The sequence below is a fragment of the Falco naumanni genome, chromosome 15, assembly GCF_017639655.2.
Source record: "Falco naumanni isolate bFalNau1 chromosome 15, bFalNau1.pat, whole genome shotgun sequence".
In the NCBI taxonomy this organism is placed as follows: Eukaryota; Metazoa; Chordata; class Aves; order Falconiformes; family Falconidae; genus Falco; species Falco naumanni.
The window spans coordinates 4422160-4437774 of record NC_054068.1 but is presented as its reverse complement, the minus strand read 5'-3'; the positions used below and the strand labels follow the sequence as shown (position 1 = coordinate 4437774).

General features: G+C 40.7%; 1 long non-coding RNA gene across 2 annotated transcripts in view; it reads right to left on the bottom strand.

Moving 5' to 3' along the window:
• The window catches only part of LOC121097740, a 150756-nt gene that overhangs the window by 124082 nt on the left and 11059 nt on the right, over nucleotides 1–15615 (bottom strand). For both annotated transcript variants that reach the window (XR_005831069.1, XR_005831068.1), the window contains exon 2: nucleotides 3245–3360. This is a non-coding gene — a long non-coding RNA (uncharacterized LOC121097740). The remainder of the gene's footprint in view (nucleotides 1–3244; nucleotides 3361–15615) is intronic.

Here is a 15615-nt window from a genome sequence, read left to right as displayed (position 1 = left end):
CTACAGTGCCCAACTCCACCTCTCTCCAACTTTTCAGAAAACATCAGAGAAACTCTGTGGGATCTGTTACATATGCCAAAGTGCAGGACACATTCCTGAATCAGGGGCCTGTTAGCCTTAGCTTTAGTCAAAGACTCATTTGTTAAATTGCACCATATGAGGGGTCCTGCATTAATCTTGCTAGGACAGGAACAGAAGGAACCTGTCACCATACTTCAGTTGACACAGAAAACCATACTCCTCAGCTCAGTATTATGGTCTGGCATAAGACATCAGACTTATTTTCCACCCAATTTTGAGAAGTAAAAGTATGGATAAGGGTTTGAGGATTCTAGGAAGCAAGAATGGATTCTTGTTGGACTGGAAGTACCTACAATACATTCAATAGCAGGTCTCCAGCATGAGAACATGAGAATGAGCACCACAGTTAAATATCATTGTTTCTCTGGCATAAAGAAAATTTTTATAATCGTAACACACATCTTTCTTTGTAGAACAATGAACTGTCCTAAGAGCCAAACCTAGATTTTGTCTCCCTTCCTCCTCCCTCCAAAAGATCTAAAGGGTATCACAAATTCCAGGTCCTTCTAATCCAAGGACTTTGGTCCCAGTTCCCAGCTTTCTTCACCCAAAACTTCTAGAAAAATACATTACGTACCCCTTCCTTATGAGGTGAAGCGGGGGGGGGGGGGGGGGGGGGGGGAAACCACCAAAACAAAACAGGAGAGATGTTAGTCATAGAATTGTAGAGAAATTCTACGGAAGGGACCTCAGGAGGTCATCTAATCCAAGCTCCTGTTCCAAGCAGGGTTGGCTCTGGAGTTGTATAAGGTTGCCAAGGGCCTTGTCCAGTCAAATTCTGAAAATATCCAAAATAGAAATACTGGCCCCTCTCTTTTTGACTCTTTTGGCCCCTATCCCAGTGCTTAAAAACTGCAAAGAGCCTTTTCCTCATATCTAGTTGGAAATTTTCATGGTTGAAATTTTCATGTTAAAATTTGTAATTATGTCTTGCTGTTCTGTTGGGCACTTCTGAGAAGAATAGATACTGACTTGTTTATAATCCTCCTTTATGTATTGGAAGGCTGAAATTCCCTCAGCCTTCTCCTCTCCAGGCTAAACAAACCCATTTCTCCCGCTCTCTGCTTAATTGTCAGATGCTCCATCTCCCTTCTAAATCATGTGCTACTCAAAATGGACTGGTGCCTCAGTCCTGGGGACCTACTTTATTTGCATGCATGGCTGCTTGTGTGTAACACAACAGATGTACCAGGAGTTAAACATCAGCATGATATAACAGCTCTAAAAATGTCAGGGGCCAAAGTGAAGACATTCAGAAAGATAGCACTTAAAATTCCATTGAACATAGGAGAAATCTATGAATAACTTGTATTATACAAGAGATTTGTACCAATTTTTGCAGAAGGCCACTGAGAAGTGGAAAAATGTTTGGATTTCCCTGCATGTACCATTGTATGTTGAACCAAAACCACACAGACACTGGTCATAGTTAGTTGAATGAGAGAATTAGGATCCTGAGGGCCTTATGTGGAGTGGTCTTGGTTTAGAGCCAGGTAGAGTTGGAATCACATTTGGACTGATGCCACAGGGCAAGAGGACTGCACAAAAATAATTATACCAACAATATTTTTCACTGTTAAGCAACAAAGGCATGGTTTTGAGTGTATAATGTCTATTCACTTGTAATTGATCCAAATGGGATCTCATTCTTCATGAAAAGGCCTTGGAGAAGGGCCTGACAAATTGTCAGCTTTGTGCTGTACCGACATATGTTCCACAGCATACAGGGGTATAATCTTAAATTAATGCATTTTATAACTCAAGCAAAACTCGTCTAGTTCTGTGGTGTAGAACTGAATGGCTGCACTTGGCAGGCATTTGTAAGCATTTAAGACCTCTCTTTATAGGCAAAATAACAAGACTCATCAATCCCATATTGTGCTTTTTGCAAAAATCAAAACAACAAAAATTCTGAAATTGGAAATACCATTTGTGAAGTAACCATGCGTTAAACAAAAGGCTTTAATTGGCCTTGTTAAATTTTATCTGAATAAATGTGCAACCAATAATTCAGTAGAACTGTCTACATCAGCTCTTAGTCCTCACTCAGCTTACCAAGTGCTGGTTTAGCGTGTCCCGGGGTTTAACTGTGAAAGTTTCTGTTGTCATGGTGGTTTCATAATTACATGTTATGATCAGGAGGGAAACTAGTAATAATGAAGAAGACACCTACGCTTGACACTGGTGCCCAGACGAAAAGGCACATATCTGTGCATCTGTTTTTTTTTTGAAAAGGTTTGCTTGAGACAAAAGGCAGGTTCACCGGGGAGAGGTGCCGGAGCTGCAGGGCTGTCTGGTGTGTGACAGAGCCATCTACCGGGAAGCGCCGCTGCGTGCTCCCCCGCACCGCGCTCACCTGCCGTCAGCCTCCTCAAAATTAACCCAGCAGCAACATCCATCTCGCATTTGCCGTCCGTCCTTCTGCTGCAAGGCACAGGTGAACACTAAACCTCTGTTGTTCGTTGCCACCCGTCTAGTACGGGAAAAGGTGACAAAATCTGCGCTGAAGCTGGGTGTACAGAGCAGTACAGTCCCCCGTCTTTTGTGAGCAGGTAGTTTACTGAGGTATATGTCCTGCCGCTGGCCACACTCCAGTTAAGTTTAGGAAAAGGAAATCAAAGCAGGAGAAATCTGTTGTGTTGCAAGACTGTCACTTGTTTCTACAGGGAAATGGAAAAGTTTATCTGGCCTTTACAATGTACTAAAACTTCTTTTATGACGGTTTGATTCAACAGTGCTGAGAATCATTCTTCCTGCTTTGTTATAAGAAATATTGAGTAATCTCAGCTCCTGCTGAGGTGAGGTGTTTTCTTGTTGTTCCTTTTTTCTGCACATTTTTTCCTGGGTTTCTCCTCTTTTTCTTTTTGAAAGCTGTTTGTCTACCTAGACAAGTGCTTTGTCTATGTAGCACATATTATTTTTTCCCCAGCAACTATTACATTTTCATAGTAATTTTAAATGAGGTCTTAGATTAAAAGGGTTATGATCAGCCACCATTTTAAAATTAGCCAGAGTTGCATCTATTTTAATCAAGGCACTTAGTAAGTGAAACAGCACTCCTAAAATGAAGCTGATTGCTTTTCATGTCCTGCAAAATTACTTGGATAGACAATAACTCTCTAATCTGCTTTGAAAATATTTTAAAATTTATATTTGAGCTTACCATAACATTGGCCTTCATGCTATGGAGAGGAATAGTTGAAGAGGTCAAATGATGCTGCAGCAAAATGGTGTAAACACGCAATGATTAAAGTTGCAGAAGGACTGTTCTTCAGATAACTGAGGAAAGAGCAAAACTGTAATTTAAACACAGACAGTTCCACATAGCTCATCAAATTTTAATTTTATTAAATATTGTATATAATATGCATATGTGTATGTAATAAAAATATTTACTATTATATTTAGTATTACCTGTTATTCATTTTATGGAACCCAGTGGAACAAAGTCCTTCTAAACTCTCATAGACCGTAAAGGCAGCCGTGCTAGAATAAGGGCAAAGAACTGCAGGGTGTAGATCAATAGTAACAGAAAAAATGTAGAAGTTTCTATAGATGCAACATAATTATGTTCACTGGGAAGATGCTCTTTGGACCCCACACCAATCATAAGGACTTTGTGAGAGTGCACAAATTCAAAAGTCAAACTGGCATGAACCTGGAGATTGAACTGGTTATCCTGCATGACAGCTCAAATGGTAGGTACATCAAAATAAAGGAACACACACTGTCAGTGAAAAGTTAATTAATTGTTCTTTTTTTAAGGTATATTTTTAGAAATGTGTCAGTGGTGCATTAGAATTGTACACACAAATTGCCCGGCAGCTACTGGCTGCCTACTGCAGGCAGTCATCAATTAGGTCTATTTAATTTCCTTAAATACTCTTGAATTTGACCCTTCAGAGTTGGCAGAGAAGCAGTATCTGTCTTCCCAAGCTTATATATGTGATCTTCTGCCAGAATAGTGTAGGCAGTACGGCCCCGCTATCAAATTTGGTCATATGTCTTTGCCTCTGAGCATTCATGAGAGCGTAACAGTCAAATGGGTTGAAAACCAGGACAACTGGGATGAAATCTCAATTGCAGGAGTGAAGCAAAAGTTTTCTGTGGTGGGAGGTTGTGATGTGAGAAGTGGTAGGTGTGCTCTCACAGCATTTGGAAAGGGGAGTTCACACTGCTGAGGAGAGCTGACTATCAAATTCAAAGAAATATTAACTATAGGTTACTCTCTTTCCCCCCCTCCACGGAAGCAATGTGTACCCCTGTCTTTTTTTCCTTCCTAAGCTTGTTCCTCCCACAGATGATGTAGTTAGAGGAAAGCTGTCAAACTGTCTTTCTAAAAGAAAAGTTGTTTCTTTCCACCAAATTATCTTCAAAAAAGCATCCTTACTTTCACTTCATGGAATATTTTTCTTAGAGCCATTTTACAACCATTAAAAAAAAAAAATCTTATCATTTTTTTTCTTCCCCTAAATCCTGAAATCATGATGAGCTTGTAATTAACCACAGTTTGTAGGGGATTTGTGAAACTATTATGCTGTACTATAAGCACATACACTTTATCAAGGCTTGAGCATGGTTTAATTAATAGAGATCGCATGCAGCCCATTAATTAACTCAACATGGTAATCAAACATCCAGAAATACCGCTTAACTAACCTCTGGTGTACCCAAGGGCAATGCATTCACTGAAGATGTGGTATGTCATATTGCTGCATGGAATACAAGTGTTACCTTTGAGGGTGGGGTATGTGGGGGTTATTTTGACAGAAACCATACAATAGCAATTATTTTTATGTGAATGTAAGTGCCCATGAAAAACACTGAATTATCCTTAATGGAAAGTTAAAGATTTCCTGGGCAGCAACACCCGCCTACTTGTCTTCTTGCTCTAATTATTCCCCCCTATCTCACCATTCTCCTGTCATGCCCTTGCAGCAGGGAGTAGAACAGTTCCCCAGCACTTCCCGTCATAGCTCCACAAACAGCTGGCATCACTGAAAGGGCAGCATGGAATGAGAAACCACAGGCAGAGAGACAGGGCTGCTCATGCCAGCACAGAACATTTTTTCTATTGGAGTCTACAAGTTAGGCACCTATCTGGAATACCTCTAATAATATGTAGTAATACAGCTCTTTTTAGAAGTTATGTTAGCCCACCTAACTTATGGTGGATACTTATGACGGGATGATATCTTTGGAGAAGTTTAAGTCTTTCCACTGGACTGTAGAGAGAACCTATATTCCTAAATTAGACCAGATTTACCTTATACGTGGGAAAATTAAATGGTATAAATTCCCACTCGAGTACATGAATGTGAATCAACAATAGCCACCTAGTAATCAACAGTAGCTGTTATCATCTTCACGAAAATTATAAAAATAATCTATTCCATGTTAATATCTAGGTCATCAGTTTGTTGTCAAGTCCCTTGAATATCCTTTGTCCCCTTGGCAGATTGCTGTTTCACTAGTGTTATATTAGGACGAATCATAACTTAAAGAAACCCGCCACATTCCTGTTTTATAGGATCCCTTAGACTCAGATGAAGGTCACTAGAAAGACAGAACAAAACAAAAATAACTGAGCTAATGAAAAAATTAATTCTAAAGCAGTTTCCCCTGCTCTGATTCAATGTACTTATATTACTAAGTAAATCAAACAGTAATAAAGCATTGTCCTCTGACATGAAATCACCATGCTATAATTCTGTTTCTAATCATCTGTGGAGCTAGGAGACAGTGAATGCTATCATTGCAGGCTGTGATCTCATTCAGCCTCATGGAATTTTTATACCAGAAGGGAATACTACATTTATCTATGTGACTTCCAGTATAATCCAGGTCAAAGTATGTCAGCTGGTAACTCCTGCACCCTGATCATATCTTGTGGTACGAATTATAACAATTTTTTAGAAAGATAATAAAATGAAATATGAAAAATCTTCTATAGCTCTCTGCAAATCATCCCAGTATCTGGTTACTTTCTGTGTGAAATTTTAGCACCTGAAGCCTGACCTGAATTTCTGCTGGCTGTGATTGTCGCCACTGGGTCACATCCTGCTTTCAGTTGCTATGTTACTGTATTTTGGCTCAAAGTCAACACAGGCCAGTTATTTTTCCACTGACCTATAGGGCCAGATCTTCAATTTGAATAAGTCACTACGGTTTAAACGAAGTTAACTGGATCTTATCTTGACTTTGCTTGTTAAATTAAGGAAATGTCTGCTGTGCCTCATACAAGCTCTTCCCTCACATAGGTTTTAATCAAAGTGCATCAAAACCTTCATTTCAACCACATTAATATGTTGATTACCTTGAGTTTTACACATCAGGTTATTGTATGTATATTCTGAACCTTTTCAGAAAGGAAGTAGCAGTGAGTTGACCTTGGGGTGCACCCAGCCGCCCACCCAGCCGCTCTCTCACTCCCCCACCTCAGCAAGACCGGGGGAGAAAACACGATGAAAAATATCGTGGGTCAAGATAAAGACAGGGAGATTGCTTACCAATTACCGTCACATGCCAAACAGAATTGACTTGGAGAAAATTAATTAATCACCAATTAAAATTGATTTGGAGGGTGAGAAAAAGACAAAATTAAACCCACGCCTTCCCTCCCCGCGCTTTTGCCCAGGCCCAGCTTCACTCCTTCATGCCCGGCTCCTCTGCCTCCCCTCCGGGAGCGGGGGCCTGGGGAAGGGGGGTCGCAGCCGGTACCTAATGGCTCCTCTGCGGCTCCTCCTCCTCACACTTCTCCCCCGCGCGAGTCCCCTCCACAGGCTGCAGCTCCCCTCGGGACATACCCACCTGCTCCTGCGTGGGGTCCTCCCGGAGCCGCGGGGATCCCGCTCCGGCGCATGGAGCCCTCCCTCCCGCTCCCCCTCCGCCCCGGGTTCACGCTGCTCGCTCCCGCTCACACCTTTCCCCTCACGCCTCACGCCCAGGCAGCGCTTTGCCCCGTCCTCACCAGCAGCGCTAATGAGCTCAGGTGCGCCCTCTGGTGAGGCAGCTGCAGAACCGGCTGGAACCGCCTAGAACCTGCTGGAACCTGCTGGAACTGGCGCTGTCCAGCTCGCGGCTGCCCCGCCTCTCCTCACAGAGCCCTGAGCCCCACCCAGCCCGCACACCGATGCCTTGTACAAAAGCTGTAAAAGAAGCAGCACCGTCTCCAAAAGCTGCCGTGGGGTTTCTCTGCCAGAACACGAGTCCCGCCATGCGTACAGCAGTGCAGCCCGCCCCGTCGCACTGCTCTGTGCAGCCAGGCAGCAGCTTCCTCACGTACACGCAATGGCCTCCACGCCTTTTCACATTAATTCACTCCTATTTTGCAGCACTTACTGGAGAAGTGTAGCCTAAATGATGAGCCTGACTCTTGTTACATTACCAAGCAGATGTTGGACGACTTCTACCCACCACACAACCCTGATTTGCTACCGAAATAAGCCCTTTGCCTCATTTACACGGGCAGAACTTCAGTGGAGTTTCTGCCAAACCCATGGCAAGATCCCAGAGGAACTGGAAACTTCCCCCAAGTGCCGATTCCTGATTTAGAGCTTTTCCTTCTGCAAGCTATCATCGAGACAGTTTGGGAGCCGTTTAATATGTACAACACCGATTTTGTATAGCGATAATTGTTTTTAATCAGAATGTTGTGCGCTACTAAGTCAAACACATTACAGAAGTCTAAATATATTATGTCAACACAGCTACTTTAAATTAAGCAGAGCTAGGCCCAGCTCAAGAGCTCCATGGAAAACCGCTATTCATTAGGAGGTAATGTTGATTTAGTAGTAACTATCTTGCCCCAGAAGAACCATTATCCTAATAATGTTTCTTGGGATGGATCTACTAGGAGGGAAAGAGAAGATGTTAAGGGACTGTGGCCCCTCTATTCACTATGTGATTGTGGAGTACGGTCTTTCTGACGTGGTAGAGTATATAGCAGCATTTTATGTGCATTATAGCTACATTCAGTCCTGAATATGTTATCACTGTTAGCTTTCCGATATCATAGGTAACAGACGTCATTCCAGTTGTCTGCAGTAATTAAATATCAAGGCACCTTTTCTAAATGTAACCATGTTATTAGGGGAGAGGGACAGTCTTAAAAGCTGCCCAGGGGTTAATTTTGTAGGTATAGTGCTTTTTTAAAAATGATTCATAGAAACATGTTGTATAGACAATAATGGAGTCATTTGTCAGAGGTGCTGATCAATGGATGTAGCGTCAGAGCAGCAGAGATTATACAAGCTTAAAAGGAAGGGTCACCGAGCCACTGTCTCTCTGTAGTGCCCCTGCCATGAAACAGAGTTCATTGCTTATGGATTCCTGTGCCACTTACCTGAAATCAATTTGAATTGGGTATTAAATGTAGATACTGTTCTGCATGGAGAAAACAGACATGGGATAATGAAAAGGGGAAGTGGCGTGACTACACAGGCTCCTGTCTCTGGCCATTCCCTCTGCAAAATGCCTTTTGTGGTCTCAGGTAAAAAGGGAGGAAAAGAAAAACATTTGCTTCAGCTGGCAGGGGGGAATCAGGAACAAATTGTCCTTAAGCACCACTCTAAGTGAATTAAAGTAACTAACTAACCTTAATGATCCCTTTGGAAGACACAGAAACCTTCAGTATTTTACTGCTTCTTTAATTCTAAATGGAAGAACAAATAAGACCTGCTTTGTCCTGTTCACTCAGCAGACCACAACTCTAAAAATGCTGTATTTTAGCCCCTACCTCCATGCCTGCATGAGTCTGAAGTATGCATAGTCCATCACAATCCGTTCATATTAAAGATTCAATTTTTATTCCTGAGCATTTAAGAGCTTTATATTCTCCCCTTTACAAAACCAGTCCAGCCCATCCATGCAGCCAGCCAGCCAGCAAAATATATAGCACCTTTTCCAATAAAATAGAGGAAATATAGACATTTTCAGATCATAGAAATAATGGAAATGCACAAACAAAGGAAACATGAAAAATGGCAGCTTTAAAGATTTTTTCAGATGTTATGATGTTATGCATCTGTAAAATAAAACTCCTCTTAGGCTGTAAAGCCCAAGCCTAATAATAAAGGTGTCTGAAACAGACCTACTAGAATGGAAAATGATGTAGTTTGGTTCTAGAACAGAATTTTCACCTGTCATTACTACTTCTCTACCAGAGCTGGCATCTCAAGGGACAAGAGTTCTCCCTAGCCTTCCACATCCTTCTTACAGAGAACCTGATGATCCAAAAAGCCTAATGCTGCAATAAATTCCATGGCATCCTTCACATAATTCTCTCTTCTCACATGCCCATGTTGTCGTTGCACCTGGCATGGTTGCACTGGGCAGTGAAGGACAGGAGTATACTTTAGCAGAACTTGCATGCACCGAGAAGCAATCAGTAACTGCTACATAAAGCTAACCACATTACAGAAATGAACTTTCTTTAAGCCCAAGAGCATGCCTCCTTGCATGGGGATTTGTACCAAGACCATTCAACAGCATTATGGTTATGGTAAATTTTCATTGAACCAATGAAATTTTTTAGGAAAAAAACAGAGACTCCAATCAGTACGGAAGGAGCTGACTCTCAGCCAATTTAACAGAGAGAATCTGCATGAATGTGAGACGAGAGAGTGCGTATCGAGCAGAGCTGGACTCCCAAACCACCCCTGGGTAGCGGTGGGTTCAGTTCAGACAAGCCCTATCTGCTGTACCATGGGTAACCTTCCACAGAGAGGACTGTGCTTCAGCAGGCCGGGAGTGCCTTGAGACCAGCATCCTTCTGTAGTCTTTTGCACAGGGCTGCAAAATCCTGCACAAGAACCACATTTTTCTCTCTGTGTCAGGCCTTTCCAGATCAGTAAGCAAAAGAGAAGACTAGATTTGCCTGTTGTGCGACAACTGCTGAACATGCAAAGTGCAGGCTTTAGCTGGAACCGTTAAAGGCAACTCGCCGACATGTTCCCCCATCCTCTGTGATCTTTTACAGTCCCTTTCTCTCACAGGCTCATGTTTTTGGACACAGCCCAAGGTGCACCATGTGTGTTGCGGCTTGTGCTATTTTGAACAGTAAAGTAGAACCACCCACCACCCTGGCTCAAATTCAGATTAATTAGGACCCCTCCAGCCTCTGCTTTCTGATGATTAAAGGCTAGAGATAGCCTGTAGAGATGACACCTGTCAGCATGAGTTATCGAAATACATTAGCCACGCATTTAGTGGGGGCTGGTTTGGTTTTTAACTAAAGGAATCATTCTGTTTAATTCAAGCAGTCTTAAGTACCACCAGTATACTTCTTGAGCATATGAAGTTATTACAAAGCCATAACCCATTTTGAAACGGGAAGACAGCAAGGCCAAATTAAACTGGCAGATTTGGAAATTTAAATTCAGTGGCAGTTCAGGTTATACACTACACTTAGGTAAAAAAACCCTAATTCTATTTTAAAGGCTCATTTTCCACAAATGGCTGAGCTGTTTAAGTTAAAGTGAATAAATACCTAATGAGCCATTAAAGTCTATAAGACTGTATGGCCTCCAGGCACTGGTACCTGGTTTCAGCCAATTATAGTTCCATAAGATAAGATGAAGACACCAGGTTGTTATTGGAATATATAAAGGTTGAAGACACTGTTAATAAGTCACTACAGGATGTGATAAAATTGTTTAAACTGTTTAAAAACTCTCAATGTGTTTTGCTAGACACATTTTTACTGCTAGGTTTTTCCCCCGTAAAGTCTAATCCTTTCTTTGCACATCCTTGAGAACTACACTCTGCAATATCGCATTAATACCAAAAGGTGATTTGTTTCCACATTTCCGTGTTTTTAGCACATACTCTGGAGGTTATGAAATATTAATAGTGGCAATTCCTCAACTGTGGCAGAATGAGAATAGGAAGGAAAAGAAGGAAATTAAGGAAATACCAATTAAAAAAAAAAAAAACCAACAACCAAAAAACAAACACCAAAACAAAGCAACCATCCAAGAGGAGTCATAAATAGTTAAAGCTATATTTGCCTTTAAACAATACCAATCTTATGGAAAGTATTTACACATAGCTTCCATATATCTATTCTTGCACTTTTCCAAGGTGAAGAACTCAGCCTGTTCATAAATAGAATTTCTGTGTGCTGAATCTATTTATTAATCTTTAATTATTTTTCCCCACAGAGCTAAGCCTATAAGATTTGACTATACAATCCAAATACATAATGAGAAACATGTGAAAAATCACCCTGAACACATAGGCAACAGTCCTGCAAGTATTTGTGGATATGCATAATTTTCAACCCACTGATTTAAGGTTTCCAGGGGGAACTTTCATTTGTCCTCTCGCCGATACACTCCTAAGGCACATACTTTTCAAGTACCTCTGAAATAATTTATTTGCCTTCTTTTAAACCCTGCAGTAACATCAAGCCTGCCAAAAGTCAGCCCTGGCTAGAATTTCGACTTTCAGACCAACCATAACATTTTGGCAGTTTCTATACTCTCTCTGAGCCTGCTTCTCTGTATCCATCTGTTTTCTCTTGGCTTTACCTGAAGACTTTTGGGGCAGAGATTGTCTTTTTTATTGTGTGCCTGTACAGCACTTAGTGCAATAACATCCTGATCTCTCTCCAGGGTTCCTTGCTGTTACCCAGCTTAACTAACTGATATTAAAGCAGGGCATCAGGGGGGCGGTTAATGGGACAATTCACAGAGCCCAAGGTTAAGCGTATGAATAAATATGTACAGAATAAGAGGCTGCCTGATGGAGGCTGAAACATTTTGTTTGTTAAAGTCACAAAGCCTTTTAACGTGAGAGACATATCTCAGCACAATTTTCTTTAGGACTTGCTCTCCTATGACTTAAGTATCAGTTATTTAAAAAAATTGTGATTCCATCCTAAGAACTACCATATAAAAGCCATAGACCACAGCATATTTTTACAAGCATATTATAAACCTCCCAGACTGATCAAGGTTTCTGACAGGCACATTTACACATTTTCATTCCCCCTGCTTTCTCACATAAATGTACTGAAGGTTAAAAGCACACAACATCACTAGCATAGCTTTATTTCCCAGCAGCATAACTTGCATAAAGACTTATGTTCATGCCCTGAACTAGAGAGCATCTCGCCTTATCCCCTCTTGTGCCCTGAGCAGAGCTTCAGGCCAGTGCCCCTGCATCATCACCTATGACTAATTCAGTTTCCCACTGTCGCAGTTCTATTCTGGTTTGGCTCTAAGTCACCAAAGGGAATAATCTTTCCTCTGACTTATAGGATCAGACCCTCAGATTAAGTAAGCCACCATAATTCAAGTGACATCAACAGAAATAAGGCATATTATGTCAGTTTAGGGGCCAGCCTGTGGATCCTCAAGACAAACTAGCAGGTTTTGCACTGAAACATCTACCTCTGCCTCAGTGTTGCAGCATGAAGTCTTAAGCTTTATCTCCCATGCATGTATTCCTTATCGGTTCTGCAAAAGGTGCCTAACTCCAAATTTATTCAAGCTTGTAAAATCTGGAATATCATAGTACAACAGAAATTCCAAGTCCCCGTGAGAACGCTTTACTGTTCCAGAGCTGCACCTTGCCAATGAATATATGTATATTTATGCCACAGGTGGGAATTCAGTGAAGCACTTCAGTAGGCATGCGGCTCTTCATGGCTGTGCAAATGAAGGGCTTGATAACACATCCTTGCAAAATACAGTACCAATATTCATCCTATAAGATGGCTCCATTGATTTGAATCTCCTGATTTTATACCTGCCCCTCTTATTAACATCTTGTGACAGAGCCCCTGACTTCACAGTGGTTTTCTTTATGACACTGCAGGCTTTCCTTTAACGGCAACTCACCAGCCCTGAATATGTTATAGAAAAAAAACAAAACAAAACAAAAACAAGGGGAAAAGAAGGCATAGTTCAGGTTATACAACAAAGCAAATAAGCAATGTGGCAGTGTGAAAAACATATTCCGAAGTACAGCAATTATATCTCAGACAATAGAGGCTGAAAGTTGGGGCATTTGATTCCTTCCAAATCACTTTTGCATAAGCCCTGCCTTTTCCTGTATCAAAGATTGCTTATAGCTGCAAATTAAATATTTTAGGTATTATAGATAATGGAAACCCAACATCCTCATGGCACCTGGAGTCATGACTATGTAATGCAATCTCCTTTTCATTAAGGGAGATCATTTTCTTCTTTCTTGATTATATTTCCTGGTTTTCCTTTGCCTTTTATTTACTGTTACTATTGTATATTATAAGCATACTGTTACCTACAGGCCAAGAACATAATTTAAAACCTGCTTTGAATAGCTGTGTTCTTGTGGGCCTAAGACATAGTTTTATAAGTCCCAAAGTATATTAAATATGTATAGGTGACAAGAAAAAAGTGTGGCTTAGGTTTGGAAGAGAATACTGGTGGGATCTGTAAATTTTTAAAAGATTATTACAAATTTTTTCTTAATGTAAAGGATAGATTACCCGTAGGTTGGATGCAAGTGTAAGTTGTTATTATTATTTTTAAAAGGTTCTTCGCTTAGTCCAAGTGGAACAACATAAGTGGCATTTAATAACAATACAATAAAACGCATGTGTGATTTTCCCCAAGAAAAGAGTCCTTTTTTTAGTTTACAGCTATGAGAAGAAATTTAGAAATTAACAGACTGCAAAGTAGAAGAGTCATCTCATATAGTATAAACTGCAACTGCACTACAATTTACCGCCATCAAAATAATGTAATGCGAGAACTACCTGGAAAGCCAAACTGAGCTGGCCACACAAAACTTTCACATCTGGAGTGGAAGCCAAAAAAAAAAGAAATAAATTACTACCTATACTAAACACTATGCTGCAGATAAAGACCTCAAATTCTGCTTAAACTGTTGTCCTGCTTTACTGGGGATCTGCTTGGATGAGGCTGAGGCACTGGAATATTGTCAGTTTTGGAGCAATCTGCTAGGGCCCTAAAAAGTCACCTAGATCTAGAAAATCAGAGCAGAACTCCTTTGTAATTTTTCATTTACAGCTTTAGTAGCTGAATCCATACTTCATGATGCTGCTTTGCTTTTAGCTTAACGACAATGTTTTGAAGTTCTATAGCAGCTTTCATTTCAGGATCTCAGTATACCATCAAACAACATTTATGTGAGTAAGAACAGAATGCTATCCATTTTGCAAGGGAGCCAAAAGAAATCAAATTATTTCCGAAAAAAATCACTCAGCAAATATTAGCCAGAAAGCACTGAGGAAAAAAACACCCCATGCCAACCTGTGCCTGTAAGCCAAAGAACTCATCAGTCATCATACCCATGCTTATGCTGCTAAGACTGCATTTCACTGCTTATTATGTCCACAGAATGGGAGCTCCTATTTGCGGGATGAAATGCCCAAGCAGCAATTCTGTATTTATAGTGATTCTGCAAAACTGAACCTTTAAGAATGCTTTGCGAAGAAAGGTCTTTAATTATTTGCAGCATAATTAAGAACGCCTGTCCTCAAACCCGTTACCTGTGTTGAGGAAGCAGCTGTATATTTTAAAAGACCCAAAGGAGCAGAAAATTACAACAGATATATTCTCCTCAGATATCTAGATACTGAAAAGACTTTTTAAACCAACATATTAATGTGTTATTTACTACTATATTTTTTTAAGAGCTCTAAGTGAGGTCTCAAAGAATAATTTATATTTCTGCAAATCCTGTTTTCTTTAACATACATAAAAAATCTTCTCTGTGTTTTGATGTTTACCAGACTGGGCAACAGCCTAGATCTCAGCAGCATGGTGGAATGGTTTGAGCGTCTAGCAGGAGATAAAGGCCAGTGAGGTGTTTCTTGTGCCATTGACACAGAGCACAAAGGATCAGTCTCACACCTGGGTGTCACTTCAGCTGTCAACAAGGATGAATTCTGTTCTGTGACAGCCTTACACAGCTGGAGCCTGAGTAAGCCCTGAGGGCTTAGAAGAACGGGTTAGTGTGCATTGTCCCTCTGCCCCTCCAACCTTTGGTCCAGGTACACACAGACTATCTGCACAAACCAGGTCCCAGCAAGTCTGACCCAGACAGTGCAGACTTAAGATTCTCTAATCTCCATTTTCCCACGCTTAATTAATGAGACTCCTCACTTGTCAAAATAAATTTGACCTACAGACCAAAAAGTGAACACTAGGTTATTATTCATACTGTGTACACTTACAAATGTCTCTTCTTCTAACTAATGAACTGATGAAGAGAACAGGGACACAAAACTGTAACTAAGGAAATGTTTTTGTCCTTGGATTTGCTAAATTTGCTCAGATATGATAAAAGAATCTGCCCATCCAGCCATTTTTTCCAAATCTGTTTTAAGTAGAACCATCTCACAATGACAGAAAATATCATCATTTAACTTAGCACCCATCAAATGCAATTCACTTAGAGCTGTGCAACGTTTCACAAGCTTTAAATAGACTAAACATTCCTTCTTTGTGAACTATATATTACAGCATTTTACAGAAACGTAAATTGAGACATACAGGGATTAAGACTAATAAGACACTG